Genomic DNA, 19805 nt, shown 5'->3' on the forward strand with positions numbered 1-19805 from the left:
CGACAAATGGCGGAGCCATTGGGAGCTGCATCGATCATGGAAGGCGCCATGGGAGGGGAGCTCCAGCGGCGGAGGAAGAGGAGGCACCGATAAGGAAGAGGAGGTGCCGGGGGAGGACCCCCTCTTCTTGGAGGCGGTGGCCACGTCCAACAAGGAGGCCACCGACAAGGCTCGGGCGGAGGCGGAGGAGGCGGCGCAGGCCATTGCCGCTGTCGAGGAGATGAAGGCGCGGGAGGCCGCCGCCACTGCCCAAATCGTCATCCTACTGGATCGCGCAATTTTGTAAAAATCCCTATCTATGATCAATGTGATGAACTCTATGAATTCTTCCGGGTTTTGCAAATTTTAAATATACGGGGTGAAGTAAGGGTTGTGTTAGACGGAATAGTTCGTGCGTGATGAACTATGATCAATTTTTCTGATACAGGGCCCTCTACTCGCTCGATACGAGGTGAGCAAATAAGGGGTCTGTTAGACATGCTCTCAGAAATAAAAGTCCCGCTACAGCATTCCAGACCTAGCAACAACAATACAACCACCACCGTGACAACACCTGAAATACAGACTCTCCAAAAGCGACGCCTCCAAGAAGGGAACAGTGCACCAGCGACGTCATCGCCCGACCAAAGGTCTTAGATTTTCACCCTGAAGATAGTCCACACACTCAAAACAATGCCTCCAACAAGGTCATTGCCAGGCACACCCAGTTAAGGCCGGACCTTGGGTTTTCACCCTGAGATTTAAGACTCTGAACTTCACATGTGCTGCCACCCCCACATGCATACCACTGCTGTGGAGCCTGGAACGCCAAGCAAATCCCTCAGCATCGCGGAGACTCAAACCTCCTTTATCCAGTCCACCAATCTTGTTTCATGATATTCCTTCTTCTGACTTCACCATGGACCAAAAAGTCACCTGTTGTCAACACAGAATAGAGCTTCGCGCCGCTCGCTCCAGAACCAAACGGTCGGAATAAAAACATGGGTGCGCGCGATCGAATACCACCCGATCCACCAAATTCCAGGCAAAAGATGCACTGTTCCATTCGCCGGTGGAGCTTTCCGGAACTCATCTCTCCAGCCAGATCAAGGCAAACTGACCTCCGGTAGATCTTCATCTTCGCTTGCGAGAAACCCGAGGACCACCACCAAAAACAAAGCAAGACCAGCAGTCCCCATGCTGCCAGTCCCTCCTGCCGGATCACCAGGGAAGAGGACGGCGGCGCGGATCATACGTACCATCGCCGAACCGGCACCGGGGGCAGAGGCCACCACCGCTCCGAATCCTCCATGGCTACCTACGGAGAGCATCAGGCCCCGGCCAAGTAGCCGTGCCGCCCGGCTTCCTCGACCGGTGCTTCATCACCTCCCATGGAACGCCGTCGCGGAAACCCTCTCCTCCCCCTCGTCGTTCGACGGAAGGGGCGCCGCCACTGCCGCCATGACCGGGGCCGGAGCCTGGGCCGAAGACGAGGCCAATGCCGGGGCCCAGGCCGAGGCCGGCAGCATCGGCGGCTGAGGGGCGGCGGTCCGGGGGCGGCGGGGCGGGCGGATCCTCCGCCGCCGCCCGGGAGGGGGGCGGGAGAGGAGGAGGGCGGCGGCTAGGTCACGGGCTTGGGGATGACTTCTTAAAATGGGGAGAATTTCATTTCCCGGTGCCAGTTGGCACTTGACAAAGCAACATGCGGACATGCATGCTAGCTGGCAAAGTAACATGAATTCATCGGTGGTTCTTGTGAATGTACTGAGAAGTCGACCTGCACTGCCATGCTCCGTCGCTGAAAAACACTTCATGCATGCATTATGGATGTTTGAATGTTCAGATTCCTTTAGCATGTTACGGAGTGGTTTTTGACGTCTAGCATCATTTTTGTAATTGCTCTTCTAGTCTCCATTCTTCTGCTATGACTAGCTTGTAAATACTCACCATTTTTAAATGTTTATGGTTCATGCCGAATTTTGCCCACGTTATCCATCTAGAACTCATGAAGAGATAGGAACATGGTTTTTTTTTTCAAGAACCCGCGGGAGAACTGCACATACAGTATTCAGAACATCACTAATGTGCGTTCGGAACACACGTGTTGTGCTGCATCGTTGAATATATATTAGTTTGTATGAGGAAATGACATAAACCATATGTAAAATTACATCAACATGTGTGACTGGAGAGCAAAATTGGATGACCAGACCCAGACTACATCACTACTAGCGTGATTGCAAGGCTAAATTAACTAGATGAGCAGACTAGTACTTAGAATGCAAAGTCATGTTTCGTTATAAATAGGCGAGGCTTGTGAAAGCCAGGGATAGGTGCAAGAATTCGGCACTGACATGCAGTTCACGTAAGATCTTGGGTAGAGCAAATAAGCATACTGTTGATAGAAGGTAATTAAGAACATGTTGTCATCAATAGAATACAATATGTAGTTGGTGTGTGAGATATTGGAATAGAACAAAAAACCTTACCATTAGGAGAAACAAGAACATATTGTATAGCGCATCTACCACCTTGTGTACTTCATCAGAGAGGGGCTTCATTTAGGCCAGTATGTTCGGTCGAATGGAAACCAGAGGACACAGTGTATTTTCACACTATGATGCCACCTCACTTGTTTGATAGCCTGAGCGATGCATGAGCCGCGCCTGGAAGTTCAACCTCCGTGATTTCCGCCGCCCCGCAGACCCGCACGACATGAACTCCATCGACTACCTTGCCGGCCGCGGCCTCAACGTCGACACCTCGCACAACATGGCGTCGACGCCCATAGCCTCGGTGCCATGGTGCTGAGAGCTCTGGCCTAATCGGCCCTGAGAGCGGCCTGTCGTGGATCACATACACCGGTGCATATAAAGTCGCTTACTTGCTCAAGATCATCACCAACGAAGCTATTTTCTGCATCGGAGAGGGAAGACGGACCTGTTGTTTGGTTGGTCGCATATTGTTCTTAGCCTCACATGTATGACAACATGGTGATCTTACCTCACCGATTACAAGCATCGCTACATCGGCGATAACGAAGTCAGACACCACCATGGCACCACCGTTCACGCCAGTCACAAGCATCAGGGCGTCGCCGTACACCACCATGACATCGCCGTTCACGCCAGTCACAAGCATCACCATGTCGCGGGTGACGTCGCCGAACACCACCATGGCACCGTCGGTCACGCCGGTTACAAGCATCACCACGTCGCTGACCACCATCATGACACCGCCGTTCACACTGGTTACAAGTATCACCATGTCGCCGAACATCACCGAACACCATGGCACCGCCGGCCAGAAGCATCACAATGTCACCAACCACCACCATGACACTACCATTCACGTTGGTCACAAGCATCACCATGTCACCGACGATATCACCGAACACCACCATGACACCGCCAGTCACGCAGGTCACAAGCATCATCACGTTGCCGACCATGAAGATGAACATCACCTTGACACCACCGTTCACGCTGGTCAAAGCACCACGCCGCCGGCCACGAAGTTGGACGCCATGCCGTCCTCCACGAAGCCTGACGCCATGCCGCTACCGACGACGAGGATGGCCACCACCATGGATTATCACCTCTCACATCTTGCCTATCATCATCATATCGCCGTCCATGAAGATGGCAAGTAAAAAAATTGAGCAAAAGTACTCCAAAATATAATTATACGTACGTACGAACTGCAGTGTACTAGCAAGCCATTTGTCTATCCGTCTATGCCCACCGAAACAAAAAAAATTCAACACAAGACTCATGCGGAATGGTGAGGTGAACCTACTCCTTAAAGAAAATCTTCAAACGGTTGAGCGTGTGCACCGAATTTCGCAAAATTCGGTCAAAGCTTCATACACGAAATTGATGATTTACGACTGCCGAAACTCGAAACAGATTATCGGAATTGATTCATATCACCCACATACATCTTTTGTATATACAGCTTATTTTAATTCATAGATTTGAAGAGATAGTGTGTGAATTAGTTTAAGGAAGAGCAAAATTATGCACCATATTGTCGAAAAAATGCTCTGCTTTATCTTGGTTTGCCCAACTATTTCTCTATAACTCCGCCACCGCATGATGCGAGCATTTATATGTTTTATGATATTTTTTTAGATCAACAGACCACCGCCCCATTCCATTTCCATAGAAAATAAAATGATTGTACAAGAAAACAGTTTAACTTATAGCCTACTCCCAGCTAAATCTAGGATAAATCCCCAGAGACAGAATCAAAGCAAAATGGACACTCATATTACAGTTTTTGGCACACAACATGTTTTTTCAGCGAGCGCCTGCCAGTGCACGCGGCCTCAGCGCATCTGGTGTCCTTGGGCCAGCCACTAGTAGCATCTTGCGCTTCTTCAGTTGCTTGTAAGAGTTGTGGCTGCCACCATCTTCGCTTGCAATTGTTTCACCCATCCTTCCAGGAACTCCAAGTTTTTTGCTGGACATAGCATCTACCATCTCTTCAGTAGTTTCACCACACGCATCCAGAGCACCTGCATCCCAGACCAAGAGCAACGCCCAAACAGAACGTCATTTCGTTGTTTCCAAGTTGACCACATAAGAGCAGCAATAATCATGTTAGTAACAACATTCTTTTCATTGCTAATCCAAAATCCAGCAATACTTTCAAAATTGACCCCAAGGTTCTTTCCAAGCAAAGTTGAAACGTCTATCCACATGATTTTCATAATATCACAAAAAAAACAGATGGTTCACAGTTTCCTTTTCAGAGCATAAAACGCAAGCTTTATCAAGAATATTCTGCTTTTTCTCAAGGTTATCACGGGTAAGCAATTTATTGTGTGATAACAGCCAGAGAAAAACTTGGACCCTAGGGGGCACATTAAGCTTCGACACCGCAGGGATAAACATCGGGGTCACCCACGGTAATTGAGAACCTCATACAGTGATTGGGAGCTATAAACGCCAGAACTATCAAGCTTCCACACTAAACTATCGTCCACATCTGAAAGTCGAATATACGAAGCAATTTGTTCCAGTTGATACCACTGGTCCATTATTTTTTGGTTGAAAACTGTCCTAAAGGTTAGTTTCAACACATTTTCATCCCACACTTCTTTAATTGTTACATCTTGTTGATTACACACGTAGTACAGATCCCAAAACATGATAGCTAAGCTCGAATTACCCAGCCATTGGTCTTCCCAAAACCGGATTTTGTTTCCTTTACCTACCGACCACTGATAGCCTAGTTTCGCGGCTCTAGCGGCTCAAAGAACTCCCTTTCAAAAAAGAGAAACATCTATTTCTCTACAGTTGAAAACATTAGGGCTCTCAGTGTCATAATTGAAGTCAATTATTTGCTTCCAAAGCTTGTTGTCATCTAAACTATACCTTCTAATCCACGAGGCCAGAAGACAGAGATTAAGCTCTCTAATATTAGGGATACCCAAACCGCCATATTCTTTTTCCATAGTGACCAACTCCCAGTTAGCAAGGGGATACTTATAATGCCCCTCATAGTTATCCCACAAGCAGTGTGCCATCTGAGAATTGATTGGTTTAATCGCCCAAGAAGGAAACTTAATAGCTGAGAGTAAATAGACAGGAATACTTGCCAGACAAGATTGTATGAAGGTTATTATAGCAGCGTAGGACAAAAGCCTACCCCTCCACCCAGCAACCCTCTTAAGAATAGAGTCAATCACATGCTGGAGGTCTTCTTTTCTAAGCTTACTGTAGTGAAGGGGAACACCTAGGTATTTCAGCGGAAACTTGCTCACTTTACACCCGAACACTTTAGAAAGGACTTTTGTCGAGGGTACTCCTCGCCAATGCCCTCCGATAGGGGCTTAGGGTTGATGGAATCCTGTAGGCTGACACGAGACATCGGTTCACAGACAAGAGGGGAGAGCAATTTACCCAGGTTCGGGACCCTCGATGAGGTAAAACCCTTACGTCCTGCCTGTCTGTTCTTTGATTATGAAGATAATGGGTTACAATGGGGTGCCGAATAGTTCGGCTGAGATCTAGTCGAGATTGTTGTTGCTAGGGTTACCTAGCTCTAAGCTTTTCCTGGCTAAGATTGCTAAGATTGATCGTGTCCCTCGGCAGCCCCTCTCCTGGCCTTTATATAGGAGGCCAGGTCTCAAGAGGTCTAACCGAATACGACTAGATTTACAGTAGTTTAGATCCAATCTTTCCTTGTTTGTTCACTTCCTTGTCTTGCCCGTCAAGGAATCTTCTGGTACGCCGACCTAGCGGCCCATCACGCCTTCAGGTATCTTCATGGGCCTCCAATTAGTCAATACCGGATAGGGCAACGCTGGTTACTCGAAGGGTAATGCCCACGTCAGTAGCCCCCGAGTGTCTAGCCGAAGATAATTCGGGTAGAGACTTAATGCATGTCTTCTCCTGATATTCTTCTCCTTCATTGTCCTTGTTCATCTTGAATCTGCATCATCTTCTTTTATCGGGTGCGCGTCAGCGCTCCCGATGGGAGTAGCCCCCAAGTCTAGGTACGGATGCTTGCAATCCGTGCGTAGACTCAAGTTGTTCTACTCGAATACTCTCCTCTGCCGAATTTTTCGCAGATCCTCATAGGTCATCCGATATACTTTATTTACGCAAAGGATAATGAGTAACGTGCCCAACTTTTGTTGGTTAACTGCCGATGGCAAAACAACGTTACCCTACACAGAATCAAGTCCCCGGGCATGATCCTGGAGTGCAAACAACTTTTAACGGGTGTGCACCACGTCCTCCCGATGGGAGTAATTATCGAGTCTGGGTACAGACTCAAACCTTCTTCCTTCGACTGCTTATTCTGTCGAGTCTTCTTTTATCGGGTGCGTGATACGTCTCCGACGTATAGATAATTTCTTATGTTCCATGCCACATTATTGATGATATCTACATGTTTTATGCATACTTTATGTCATATTTATGCATTTTCTGGAACTAACCTATTAACAAGATGCCGAAGAGCCAGTTGCTGTTTTCTGCTGTTTTTGGTTTCAGAAATCCTAGTAAGGAAATATTCTCGGAATTGGACGAAATCAACGCCCTGGGGCCTATTTTGCCACGAAGCTTCTAGAAGACCGAAGAGTCAACGAAGTGGGGCCACGAGGTGGCCAGGGGGTAGGGCGGCGCGGCCCCACCCTTGGCCGCGCCGACCTGTCTCCTGGGCCCCTCGCGACGCCCCCTGACCTACCCTTCCGCCTACAAATAGCCTTCATCGCGAAACCCCCAGTACCGAGAGCCACGATACGGAAAACCTTCCAGAAAAGCCGCCGCCGCCAATCCCATCTCGGGGGATTCAGGAGATCGCCTCCGGAACCCTGCCGGAGAGGGGAATCATCTCCCGGAGGACTCTACGCCGCCATGGTCGCCTCCGGAGTGATGTGTGAGTAGTCTACCCCTGGACTATGGGTCCATAGCAGTAGCTAGATGGTTGTCTTCTCCTCATTGTGCTTAATTGTCAGGTCTTGTGAGCTGCCGAACATGATCAAGATCATCTATCTGTAATGCTATATGTTGTGTTTGTTGGGATCCGATGAATAGAGAATACCATGTTATGTTGATTATCAATTTATATCTATGTGTTGTTTATGATCTTGCATGCTCTCCGTTACTAGTAGATGCTCTGGCCAAGTTGATACTTGTAACTCCAAGAGGGAGTATTTATGCTCGATAGTGGGTTCATGCCTCCGTGAATCTGGAGGAGTGACAAGAACCTCTAAGGTTATGGATGTGCTGTTGCCACTAGGGATAAAACATTGATGCTATGTCCGAGGATGTAGTTATTGATTACATTACGAGCAATACTTAATGCAATTGTCTGTTGTTAGCAACTTAATACTGGAAGGGGTTCGGATGATAACCTGAAGGTTGACAACCTCGCTGTTTCGTTGGGGCAAAGTACTTGGTTTGTGTTGTGCAGGTTCCACGTTGGCGCCGGAATCCCTGGTGTTGCGCCGCACTACATCTAGTCGCCATCAATCTTCACGTGCTTCTTGACTCCTACTGGTTCGATAAACCTTGGTTTCTTACTGAGGGAAACTTGCCACTGTGCGCATCACACCTTCCTCTTGGGGTTCCCAACGGACGCGTGTTGAACGAAAAGACATAAAGTCAACTACGCGCATCAAGCAAAATTTCTGGCGCCCTTGTCGGGGACGTGAAGAAAAATTACACCACAGAGATTTCTAACTCCCACGTCAACTGCACGCCAGCAGCTAAAATTTCTGGCGCCGTTGCCGGGGAGATCAAGACACGCTGCAAGGGGAGTCTCCACATCCCAATCTCTTTACTTTGTTTTGTCTTGCTTTATTTTATTTACTACTTTGTTTGCTGCACTAAATCAAAATACAAAAAAATTAGTTGCTAGTTTTACTTTATTTGCTATCTTGTTTGCTATATCGAAAACACAAAAAATTTATTTACTTGCATTTACTTTATCTAGTTTGCTTTATTTACTACTGCTAAAATGGGTACTCCTGAAAATACTAAGTTGTGTGACTTCACAACCACAAATAATAATTATTTCTTATGCACACCTATTGCTCCACCTGCTACTACAGCAGAATTCTTTGAAATTAAACCTGCTTTACTAAATCTTGTTATGCGAGAGCAATTTTCTGGTGTTAGTTCTGATGATGTTGCTGCCCATCTCAATAATTTTGTTGAACTTTGTGAAATGCAAAAGTATAAAGATGTAGATGGTGACATTATAAAATTAAAATTGTTCCCTTTCTCATTAAGAGGAAGAGCTAAAGATTGGTTGCTATCTCTGCCTAAGAATAGTATTGATTCATGGACTAAATGCAAGGATGCTTTTATTGGTAGATATTATCCCCCTGCTAAAATTATATCTTTGAGGAGTAGCATAATGAATTTTAAACAATTGGATACTGAGCATGTTGCACAAGCATGGGAAAGAATGAAATCTTTGGTTAAAAATTGCCCAACCCATGGACTGACTACTTGGATGATCATCCAAACCTTTTATGCAGGACTGAATTTTTCTTCGCGGAACCAATTGGATTCAGCTGCTGGAGGTACCTTTATGTCCATCACTCTTGGTGAAGCAACAAATCTTCTTGATAATATGATGATCAATTACTCTGAATGGCACACGGAAAGAGCTCCACAAGGTAAGAAGGTAAATTCTGTCGAAGAAACCTCTTCCTTGAGTGATAAGATTGATGCTATTATGTCTATGCTTGTGAATGATAGGACTAATGTTGATCCTAATAATGTTCCGTTAGCTTCATTGGTTGCCCAAGAAGAACATGTTGATGTAAACTTCATTAAAAATAATAATTTCAACAACAATGCTTACCGGAATAATTCTAGTAACAACTATAGGCCATATCCTTATAATAATGGCAACGGCTATGGTAATTCTTATGGGAATTCTTACAAAAATAATAGGAACACACCCCCTGGACTTGAAGCCATGCTTAAAGAATTTATTAGTACACAAACTGCTTTTAACAAATCTGTTGAAGAAAAGCTTGGGAAAATTGATATACTTGCTTCTAAAGTCGATAGTCTTGCTGCTGATGTTGATCTTTTGAAATCAAAAGTTATGCCTAATGAAAACCATCATAATAAAATTGTTACTACAGCAAATTCCATCCAAGTTAGAATTAATGAGAATATAAGATTGATGGCCGAATTGCGTGCTAGGTGGGAAAGAGAAGAAAATGAAAAAGAAGATAATATAGCTAAAGTTTGGACTATTACCACCACTAGTAATGCTAATGCTACACAAGTTGCTGCACCTCCTACTATTAATAATAAAAGAATTGGTGTTAGCAATGTTTCCACTTCTAATGCAAAGCGAAAAACCGCACGAAACTGCTAAAACCGCTGAAATCGCTCGTGATAAAACTGCTGAAATTTTTTCCAACATTGGGGATGATGATCCCATTGCTTTAGATTATAATGGTTTGAATTTTGATGATTGCCACATCTCTGAAGTTATAAAGTTCTTACAAAAACTTGCTAAGAGTCCTAATGCTAGTGCTATAAATTTGGCTTTCACGAAACATATTACAAATGCTCTCATAAAAGCTAGAGAAGAGAAACTAGAACGCGAAGCTTCTATTCCTAGAAAGCTAGAGGATGGTTGGGAGCCCATCATTAAGATGAAGGTCAATGACTTTGATTGTAATGCTTTATGTGATCTTGGTGCAAGTATTTCCGTTATGCCTAAGAAAATCTATAATATGCTTGACTTGCCACCATTGAAAAATTGTTATTTGGATGTTAATCTTGCTGATCATTCTACAAAGAAACCTTTGGGGAAAGTTGATAATGTTTGCATTACCGTTAACAATAACCTTGTCCCCGTTGATTTTGTTGTCTTGGATATTGAATGCAATGCATCTTGTCCCATTATATTGGGAAGACCTTTTCTTCGAACTGTTGGTGCTATCATTGATATGAAGGAAGGTAATATTAAATATCAATTTCCTCTCAATAAAGGTATGGAACACTTCCCTAGAAAGAGAATGAAGTTACCTTATGATTCTATTATTAGAACAAATTATGATGTTGATACTTCGTCTCTTGATAACACTTGATACACACTTTCTGCGCCTAGCTGAAAGGCGTTAAAGAAAAGCGCTTATGGGAGACAACCCATGTCTTTACTACAGTATTTTCTTTTATATTTGTGTCTTGAAAGTTGTTTACTACTGTAGCAACCTCTCCTTATCTTATTTTAGAGTTTTGTTGTGCCAAGTAAAGTCGTTGATAGTAAGGTTCATACTAGATTTGGATTACTGCGCAGAAACAGATTTCTTTGCTGTCACGAATCTGGGCAAACTTCTCTGTAGGTAACTCAGAAAATTATACCAATTTACGTGAGTGATCCTCAGATATGTACGCAACTTTCATTCAATTTGAGAATTTTCATTTGAGCAAGTCTGGTGCCTCAATAAAATTCGTCATTATGAAATGTTCTGTTTTGACAGATTCTGCCTTTTATTTCGCATTGCCTGTTTTGATATGGTCGATGGATTTTTCGATTCCATTGACTTTCAGTAGCTTTGTGTAATGTCCAGAAGTGTTAAGAATGATTATGTCACCTCTGAACATGTATATTTTGGTTGTGCACTAACCCTCTAATGAGTTGTTTTGAGTTTGGTGTGGAGGAAGTTTTCAAGGATCAAGAGAGGGAGATGATACAACATGATCAAGGAGAGTGAAAGCTCTAAGCTTGGGGATGCCCCGGTGGTTCACCCCTGCATATATCAAGAAGACTCAAGCGTCTAAGCTTGGGGATGCCCAAGGCATCCCCTTCTTCATCGACAACATTATCAGGTTCCTCCCCTGAAACTATATTTTTATTCCATCACATCTTATGTGCTTTGCTTGGAGCGTCGGTTTGTTTTTGTTTTTTGTTTTGTTTGAATAAAATGGATCCTAGCATTCTTTGTGTGGGAGAGAGACACGCTCCGCTGTAGCATATGGACAAGTATGTCCTTAGGCTTTACTCATAGTATTCATGGCGAAGTTTCTTCTTCGTTAAATTATTATATGGTTGGAATTGGAAAATGATGCATGTAGTAATTGCTAAAATGTCTTGGGTAATGTGAAACTTGGCAATTGTTGTGCTCATGTTTAAGCTTTTGCATCATATACTTCGCACTTATTAATGAAGAAATACATAGAGCATGCTAAAATTTGGTTTGCATATTTGGTCTCTCTAAAGTCTAGATAATTTCTAGTATTGAGTTTGAACAACAAGGAAGACGGTGTAGAGTCTTATAATGTTTACAATATGTCTTTTATGTGAGTTTTGCTGCACCACTTCATCCTTGTGTTTGTTTCAAATAGCCTTGCTAGCCTAAACCTTGTATCGAGAGGGAATACTTCTCATGCATCCAAAATACTTGAGCCAACCACTATGCCATTTGTGTCCACCATACCTACCTACTACATGGTATTTCTCTGCCATTCCAAAGTAAATTGCTTGAGTGCTACCTTTAAATTTCTATCCTCTACCTTTACAATATATAGCTCATGGGACAAATAGCTTAAAAACTATTGTGGTATTGAATATGTACTTATGCACTTTATCTCTTATTAAGTTGCTTGTTGTGCGATAACCATGTTCCTGGGGACGCCATCAACTACTCTTTGTTGAATATCATGTGAGTTGCTATGCATGTCCGTCTTGTCTGAAGTAAGGGAGATTTACCACCTTTATGGTTAAAGCATGCATGTTGTTAGAGAAGAACATTGGGCCGCTAACTAAAGCCATGATCCATGGTGGAAGTTTCAGTTTTGGACATATATCCTCAATCTCATATGAGAAAATTAATTGTTGCTACATGCTTATGCATAAAAGAGGAGTCCATTATCTGTTGTCTATGTTGTCCCGGTATGGATGTCTAAGTTGAGAATAATCAATAGCGAGAAATCCAATGCGAGCTTTCTCCTTAGACCTTTGTACAGGCGGCATAGAGGTACCCCTTTGTGACACTTGGTTAAAACATGTGCATTGCGATAATCCCGGTAATCCAAGCTAATTAGGACAAGGTGCGGGCACTATTAGTATACTATGCATGAGGCTTGCAACTTGTAAGATATAATTTACATAACACATATGCTTTATTACTACCGCTGACAAAATTGTTTCTTGTTTTCAAAATCAAAGCTCTAGCACAAATATAGCAATCGATGCTTTCCTCTTTGAAGGACCATTCTTTTACTTTTATTGTTGAGTCAGTTCACCTATTTCTCTCCATCTCAAGAAGCAAACATTTGTGTGAACTGTGCATTGATTCCTACATATTTGCATATTGCACTTGTTATATTACTTTACATTGACAATAACCATGAGATATACATGTTATAAGTTGAAAGCAACCGCTGAAACTTCATCTTCCTTTGTGTTGCTTCAATGCCTTTACTTTGAATTATTGCTTTATGAGTTAACTCTTATGCAAGACTTATTGATGCTTGTCTTGAAGTACTATTCATGAAAAGTCTTTGCTTTATGATTCAATTGTTTACTCATTGCATTAACATTGCTTTGATCGCTGCATTCATTACATACGCTTACAATAGTATGATCAAGGTTATGATGGCATGTCACTCCAGAAATTATCTTTGTTTATCGTTTACCTGCTCGGGACGAGCAGAAACTAAGCTTGGGGATGCTGATACGTCTCCGACGTATCGATAATTTCTTATGTTCCATGCCACATTATTGATGATATCTACATGTTTTATGCATACTTTATGTCATATTTATGCATTTTCTGGAACTAACCTATTAACAAGATGCCGAAGAGCCGATTCTTTGTTTCTGCTGTTTTTGGTTTCAGAAATCCTAGTAAGGAAATATTCTCGGAATTGGACGAAATCAACGCCCAGGGGCCTATTTTGCCACGAAGCTTCCAGAAGACCGAAGAGTCAACGAAGTGGGGCCACGAGGTGGCCAGGGGGTAGGGCGGCGCGGCCCCACCCTTGGCCGCGCCGACCTGTCTCCTGGGCCCCTCGCGACGCCCCCCTGACCTACCCTTCCGCCTACAAATAGCCTTCGTCGCGAAACCCCCAGTACCGAGAGCCACGATACGGAAAACCTTCCAGAGACGCCGCCGCCGCCAATCCCATCTCGGGGGATTCAGGAGATCGCCTCCGGCACCCTGCCGGAGAGGGGAATCATCTCCCGGAGGACTCTACGTCGCCATGGTCGCCTCCGGAGTGATGTGTGAGTAGTCTACCCCTGGACTATGGGTCCATAGCAGTAGCTAGATGGTTGTCTTCTCCTCATTGTGCTTAATTGTCGGGTCTTGTGAGCTGCCGAACATGATCAAGATCATCTATCTGTAATGCTATATGTTGTGTTTGTTGGGATCCGATGAATAGAGAATACCATGTTATGTTGATTATCAATTTATATCTATGTGTTGTTTATGATCTTGCATGCTCTCCGTTACTAGTAGATGCTCTGGCCAAGTTGATGCTTGTAACTCCAAGAGGGAGTATTTATGCTCGATAGTGGGTTCATGCCTCCGTGAATCTGGAGGAGTGACAAGAACCTCTAAGGTTATGGATGTGCTGTTGCCACTAGGGATAAAAAATTGATGCTATGTCCGAGGATGTAGTTATTGATTACATTACGCGCAATACTTAATGCAATTGTCTATTGTTAGCAACTTAATACTGGAAGAGGTTCGGATGATAACCTGAAGGTGGACTTTTTAGGCATAGATGCATGCTGGATAGCGGTCTATGTACTTTGTCGTAATGCCCAATTAAATCTCACTATACTCATCATAATATGTATGTGCATGGTCATGCCCTCTCTATTTGTCAACTGCCCAACTGTAATTTGTTCACCCAACATGCTGTTTATCTTATGGGAGAGACACCTCTAGTGAACTGTGGACCCCGGTCCAATTCTCTATACTGAAATACAATCTACTGCAATACTTGTTCTACTGTTTTCTGCAAACAATCATCTTCCACACTATACATTTAATCCTTTGTTACAGCAAGCCGGTGAGATTGACAACCTCGCTGTTTCGTTGGGGCAAAGTACTTGGTTTGTGTTGTGCAGGTTCCACGTTGGCGCCGGAATCCCTGGTGTTGCGCCGCACTACATCTCGCCGCCATCAACCTTCACGTGCTTCTTGACTCCTACTGGTTCGATAAACCTTGGTTTCTTACTGAGGGAAACTTGCCGCTGTGCGCATCACACCTTCCTCTTGGGGTTCCCAATGGACACGTGTTGAACGAAAAGACATAAAGTCAACTACGCGCATCAAGCAAAATTTCTGGCGCCGTTGCCGGGGACGTGAAGAAAAATTACACCACAGAGATTTCTAACTCCCACGTCAACTGCACGCCAGCAGTGCGCGTCAGTGCTCCCGATGGGAGTAGCCCCCGAGTCTAGGTTCGGATGCTTGTAATCCGTGCGTAGACTCAAGTCTTTTATCCGATGACTTTTCATGTTTCCTTCGAGTGCCTCTAGTTTTTTTTTATGACGTCATTGTTGATGTGTAACTGCTGCGGGCTGATTGACGGGTCCTGACCTGACAGGCTTGCCCTAGCTCTGTGCAATCAGTTTTTTAGGGCTTGACCACTACACGCGTAACGATCGAGGTGGCTCCTCAATTTTCGCACAATCGTGGACGTAGTGGGCCGCCGGTTCCTCCCCTTCCTAAAGCGCCACGTGCTTACTTAACTCTTAACTTTTCCTCAAAATCTCCAAAGGGCGAAAAATTCCTAATCTTCTCCACGGTTCCCGCAGTATCTCCTCATTCTTCCCCTTCTTCCTTCCTTCGCCATTGTCGCGCCGCCACCACAGCTTTTCCAATCTTCCTCAGATCCCACAATGGTGAAGAAGAAGAATCCCGCCGCCGCCGCTAGCTCCACCAGCGGAGGTGCTGCCGCCAAGTCCTCTTCTTCTCTTCCGAAGGGGAGCGCTCCGAGCGCCCCTCCCCCAGCTCTGGCGCCGCCAGCGCCGCCAAGCTCAATGGTCAAACCCGGGGACTGGGTAGCATCAACCGTCACCAAGCGTGACGAGAAGAGGTCCCGAAGCCTAGGATTGATATCCTCCGATGCGGGAGATGTGATCCTTCCAGGTGCGATTTCTCGGCCTGATCCTCCTGCTGGATTTACTGTGATGTTCTTATCTTTCCTTCACCGAGGCCTTTCGCTCCCCACTCATGGATTCCTCCTCCATCTCTTGCGGACGTACGAAATCCAATTATGGCAACTTACCCCCAACTCAATCCTCCATGTTGCTGTGTTCATCGCCCTTTGCGAGGCGTTTCTGGGTATTGAACCTCATTTCGGGCTGTGGAAGAAGATCTTCTATGTGAAGAGATACAGCAGTAGTAATGGGTACTTTGTCACCGGAGGAGTAGGTTTTGTCGCTCGCTCAGAGGTCAATTACTTTAATTTCCCAATGAGAGAGTCCGTGCAAGGATGGAGGCTGAAATGGTTTTATGTCAAGGACTCCTCGTCACCCGAGTGTCGGCTCCCTTGCTATGCCGATGTTTCTGAAGCCAAGCCCAAGAACTCTTGGAAGAATATTCTCTCAGCCGACGAAAGGGCTTCAGACGAAGAATTATTTGCCAAATTCCTTCGAATCAAAGAGGCCGACGGCCAAACTATGATTGGTACAGAGGTGGCAGCAGTATTCCTGAAGCGCCGAGTTCAGCCAGTCATGGCCAGAGTTCACCCGATGTGGTTGTACTCAGGTCCAAAGGATGAAACAATGATTAATGCTGCCGATCTATCAGAAAAGGAGTTGCTTGATGAAGTCCGTCGCCTTACTTCCTTTAATCAGAAAGATTCGATTCCGCTGATCTCTTCTTATGCTCCCCTTGACGTTGATCATCCACCATCAGGGGTATTTTTCTTTCTTCACATCTCTACTATGCCTTTTTTTCTTAGCCGACATAATTACCTTTGTTCTTACTTGTCATTTTTCTTCGTCAGATCCCCATGGCTTCTGAAAATACACGTGATTCACCGGATGATACTTCTGAGGGGAGAGGCTCCTCAATCCCCGTAGATTTTCATACCACCGAGCAAACAGGTCTAGAGGATGAATGTAATGGTCCGATGGATCTTGAAGTTTCCCACACTAACCTTCCCTCCTCAGCCGATAACACTTGTGTCGCAGATGAATCAGTGCGTAATGACGACGCCGATCGTGATACTTTTGTTGATGCAGCTGCGGAAGGGGCCAGAGCTTCACCTGCGAAGAGATCAACCGGCGGCTTTTCCGATGAAGATGATCTCTTCGACATGTAAGTAGTTCTTTTCCAAAAGTTATACTTTGCCTTTTTACTTTTCATACCCCTTTTATAATCATAGTCGACCATTCACCTTTGCAGCGACGAGGGCTTTATCGAGCCTCCGCCTAAAAAAGCCAAATCTGATGCTGCCTCGCCGGTTGTGGTGGCTTCCGAAGCTTCGGCTCCTAAGGCTGCCCCCATGGCTCAAGCATCGACTGCTTCTTCCCTTTCCAAAGGAAAGGATATTTCTCCAACTGCTGCCACCGCGACTCCTTTTTCTGTAAGTCCTCTTCTGATTGCAATACAGATTTCTTGGAGCGTGCCTTGTTTAATTGTTTTTCTTTCTCTCTTAAGGACCTGCGAGGCGTTATTTCTTCTCTGGAGGCTTTCGCCTCCCGATTCACTTCTCTAGAAGCTGACAAGGCTCGGCTACAAGAGGAAGTCGAATCTTCTTCCTCGAAATTGGATGGCGCAGTCAAGATAGCTGCTGCGGCTCGCCAAGAGATCGATTCTCTGAAGGAGGAACTAGTCAGGCTGAAAGAGAAGCTGAAGGAGGAGAAAGCATCCAGGCTGGTGGCTGAAGCTCGGGCAGCCGAAAAGGATGAAGTCCTTCATCAGTCTTCTTTGGCCTTGCTTGGTAATTTCTAGCATACTTCTGTCGAATGACGTACTTATGGATTCAAACTTTTTGTCAATGACTGAACTTTTTCCTTCCTTTCTACTGCAGAGGCAACGAACATCCCTGTCGATGCCCTGGAAAGAGTTCCAAATAACGCCCCAGCGAATGCTGTATCAACGATTCTTGCTTCTCACAAGCTTACACAAGAGCTTCTTGTGAAGGGGAAGGGTGCCTTGGCGCGGATGCACTCGATGATCTTCCCCAAGATCAAGCAAGAGAAGACCCTGGGACAGCTGATCGATACCTTCGCGGTTGACACCAAGGAGGTTATCGAGGTATTCAAGCGTACATCGCGCACTTTTGGTGCTGTCCTAGCCTTCCAGCTTATGATGGGTTACGGCTTTAAGGGTGACATCGAGGAAATGACTAAGGGGCTTCCGAAAGAGCGAGACGGGCAGCTTATTGATTTGAGCACCTTTAAAGCGTCTGCTCTTACTTGTGCCCGTCAGCTCCTTGAACTGGATTCATCAAGGAAGTCATCGGCTGGACCCAGTTTATCGACTCAGACCCAACTCCCTTGATTCTTGTAACAAACTTGTGCCTTGAGCTGATGCGAAACATTGTTCTGCCGCAAAACTTATGCTTGTAATAAACTCTGTGCTAGCAATGTTGTTAGCACACTTTTGTTATGATATCACTTTCTTGCACTTCTCCCGATGGGAGTTATTTTGGATGTTCGGCTGTACCATATCCATCATCCCTTTATAACGGTATTTTCTGCAGGTCTTCCCAGTGCCCTCGTTTGTTGACGACTCGTCGGGTGCCCTTCCTGAAAGTGATCGGATCCAGCGTATGAAGGACCGGGTCACGCAGATGGAAAAGGACTTACGCAGCACTTATGCCTTAGCTGCCATTGTCAATAAAAAGAGCGAGATTGCAGCCGACGTGGAGCGGTACACTCTTAGCGAGCTGCATAAGGCTACCGAAAGTTTAAACTGTAAGTTTCCTGATCCCTTTGCCTGTTTGCTAGCAACTTCTTGTCTGAGTCTTTACTGATTCTTTTGCCAGTCATAGCTTTGAACCATGCGGAAGAGAACAAGCGGATACACGAGCGAGTGCATGCTTTGACTCAGCTTTCCTCATCCGAAGAGATTTTCTGGCGGGAATACTCGAAGGCCTCGGCTGTCGTCAAATTTCAGGATCGAGTGCAACAGGTCCACCAGTTCTTCGACAAGTGCTACAAAGCTATGAGGGTAGTTTGGAAGACTGATGTTTCCTTTGAATGCAGTTCCCCCTACTCTTTTGACTTTGATGTCTGAGTTTGGAAATGCCAAGAAGGTTCGGGAGATAGTAAGAGCTCAAGTTTTTGCAGGGGCCAAGTGTACGCTAGCCCTTGTGCTTGCTCGTTATCCTTCAGCTTGCTTGTTATCTATCGCCAACGCAACTGGTGATTTTGAAGAGCTGTACCAGAAGGTTTTAGCACCCGCCCATATAATTGTCGACAGGCTTGAGGAGGAGTCAAAGGTACCTGAAGAAAGGGAAACTCCGCAAGGGTGATGTCAAGGTGTAAAGTTACTTTTGTAAATTGTATTGGCTAGTCCATCCGAGTGTTAGGATTGTTGAGCCGAAACTTTTTATCTGGTTAATACATGAATATGTACTTTTACCATGCCGTTGGCAAATATTCAAAGGAGCAAAGCTTAATTGCCCGTTGAATGTATGTGTACTAGTTGGTCAGCAAATCATTATGAGTGATCAGCTCGTGTTGCAGGTTTTGCTAAACCTGTTGTATGCGCAACTTTGCTTTCAACCTATTGTAAATTTCGACAGTCATTCCCAAATATTTCGGGTGTAATGATTCTGCCGATGAGCCCGTTGCTCTCTGATATTTCCATAAGTGAAATATCGAGCGTGGGTTGTGTATAAGTTTTCCAAACTCTTGCTTTGTACGGCACTCGTAGAGGCATCTGAAGCAGAGGGAAGGATTAGTGTCCTCATTCTTCTTTGCAGTGCTCGTAGAGGCTTTTGCCCTGGGGCGCTATCTTCTGCCGCGCGTTACATTATGCCGTTACTTGGCGGCGGCATGGTCATAGATGCTTTAGATTAATACAATACTTTAACAAGAATCGAAACTTAAGTGCTTATTGATAGGGTAAATACGAAACTAGAGGGCGAAAACAAGAGGCCCTGTGTAAAGTAAAGGGAAAAAATTTAAAAACTAAGGGAGTGTTTTATCAAGGAAGGGGTTATTCTCTTCTTCGGAAGCATCTTCTGATTTCTTCGTCATGCTGGTGGTTGCTGCAGCGCTATTGATTTCGCCAGGTGCCTGGGCAGCGATTGTTAGCATCTTGCCGCCTCCTACATCTTCTGCTTCGACGACTGCCGAAACTTTTTCCACCGATGCTTTTGCTGCCGGGGCTTCGGGAGCTGGCTTCTTCTTGATTT

Source organism: Lolium perenne, chromosome 6, assembly GCF_019359855.2.
Source record: "Lolium perenne isolate Kyuss_39 chromosome 6, Kyuss_2.0, whole genome shotgun sequence".
NCBI lineage: Eukaryota > Viridiplantae > Streptophyta > Magnoliopsida > Poales > Poaceae > Lolium > Lolium perenne.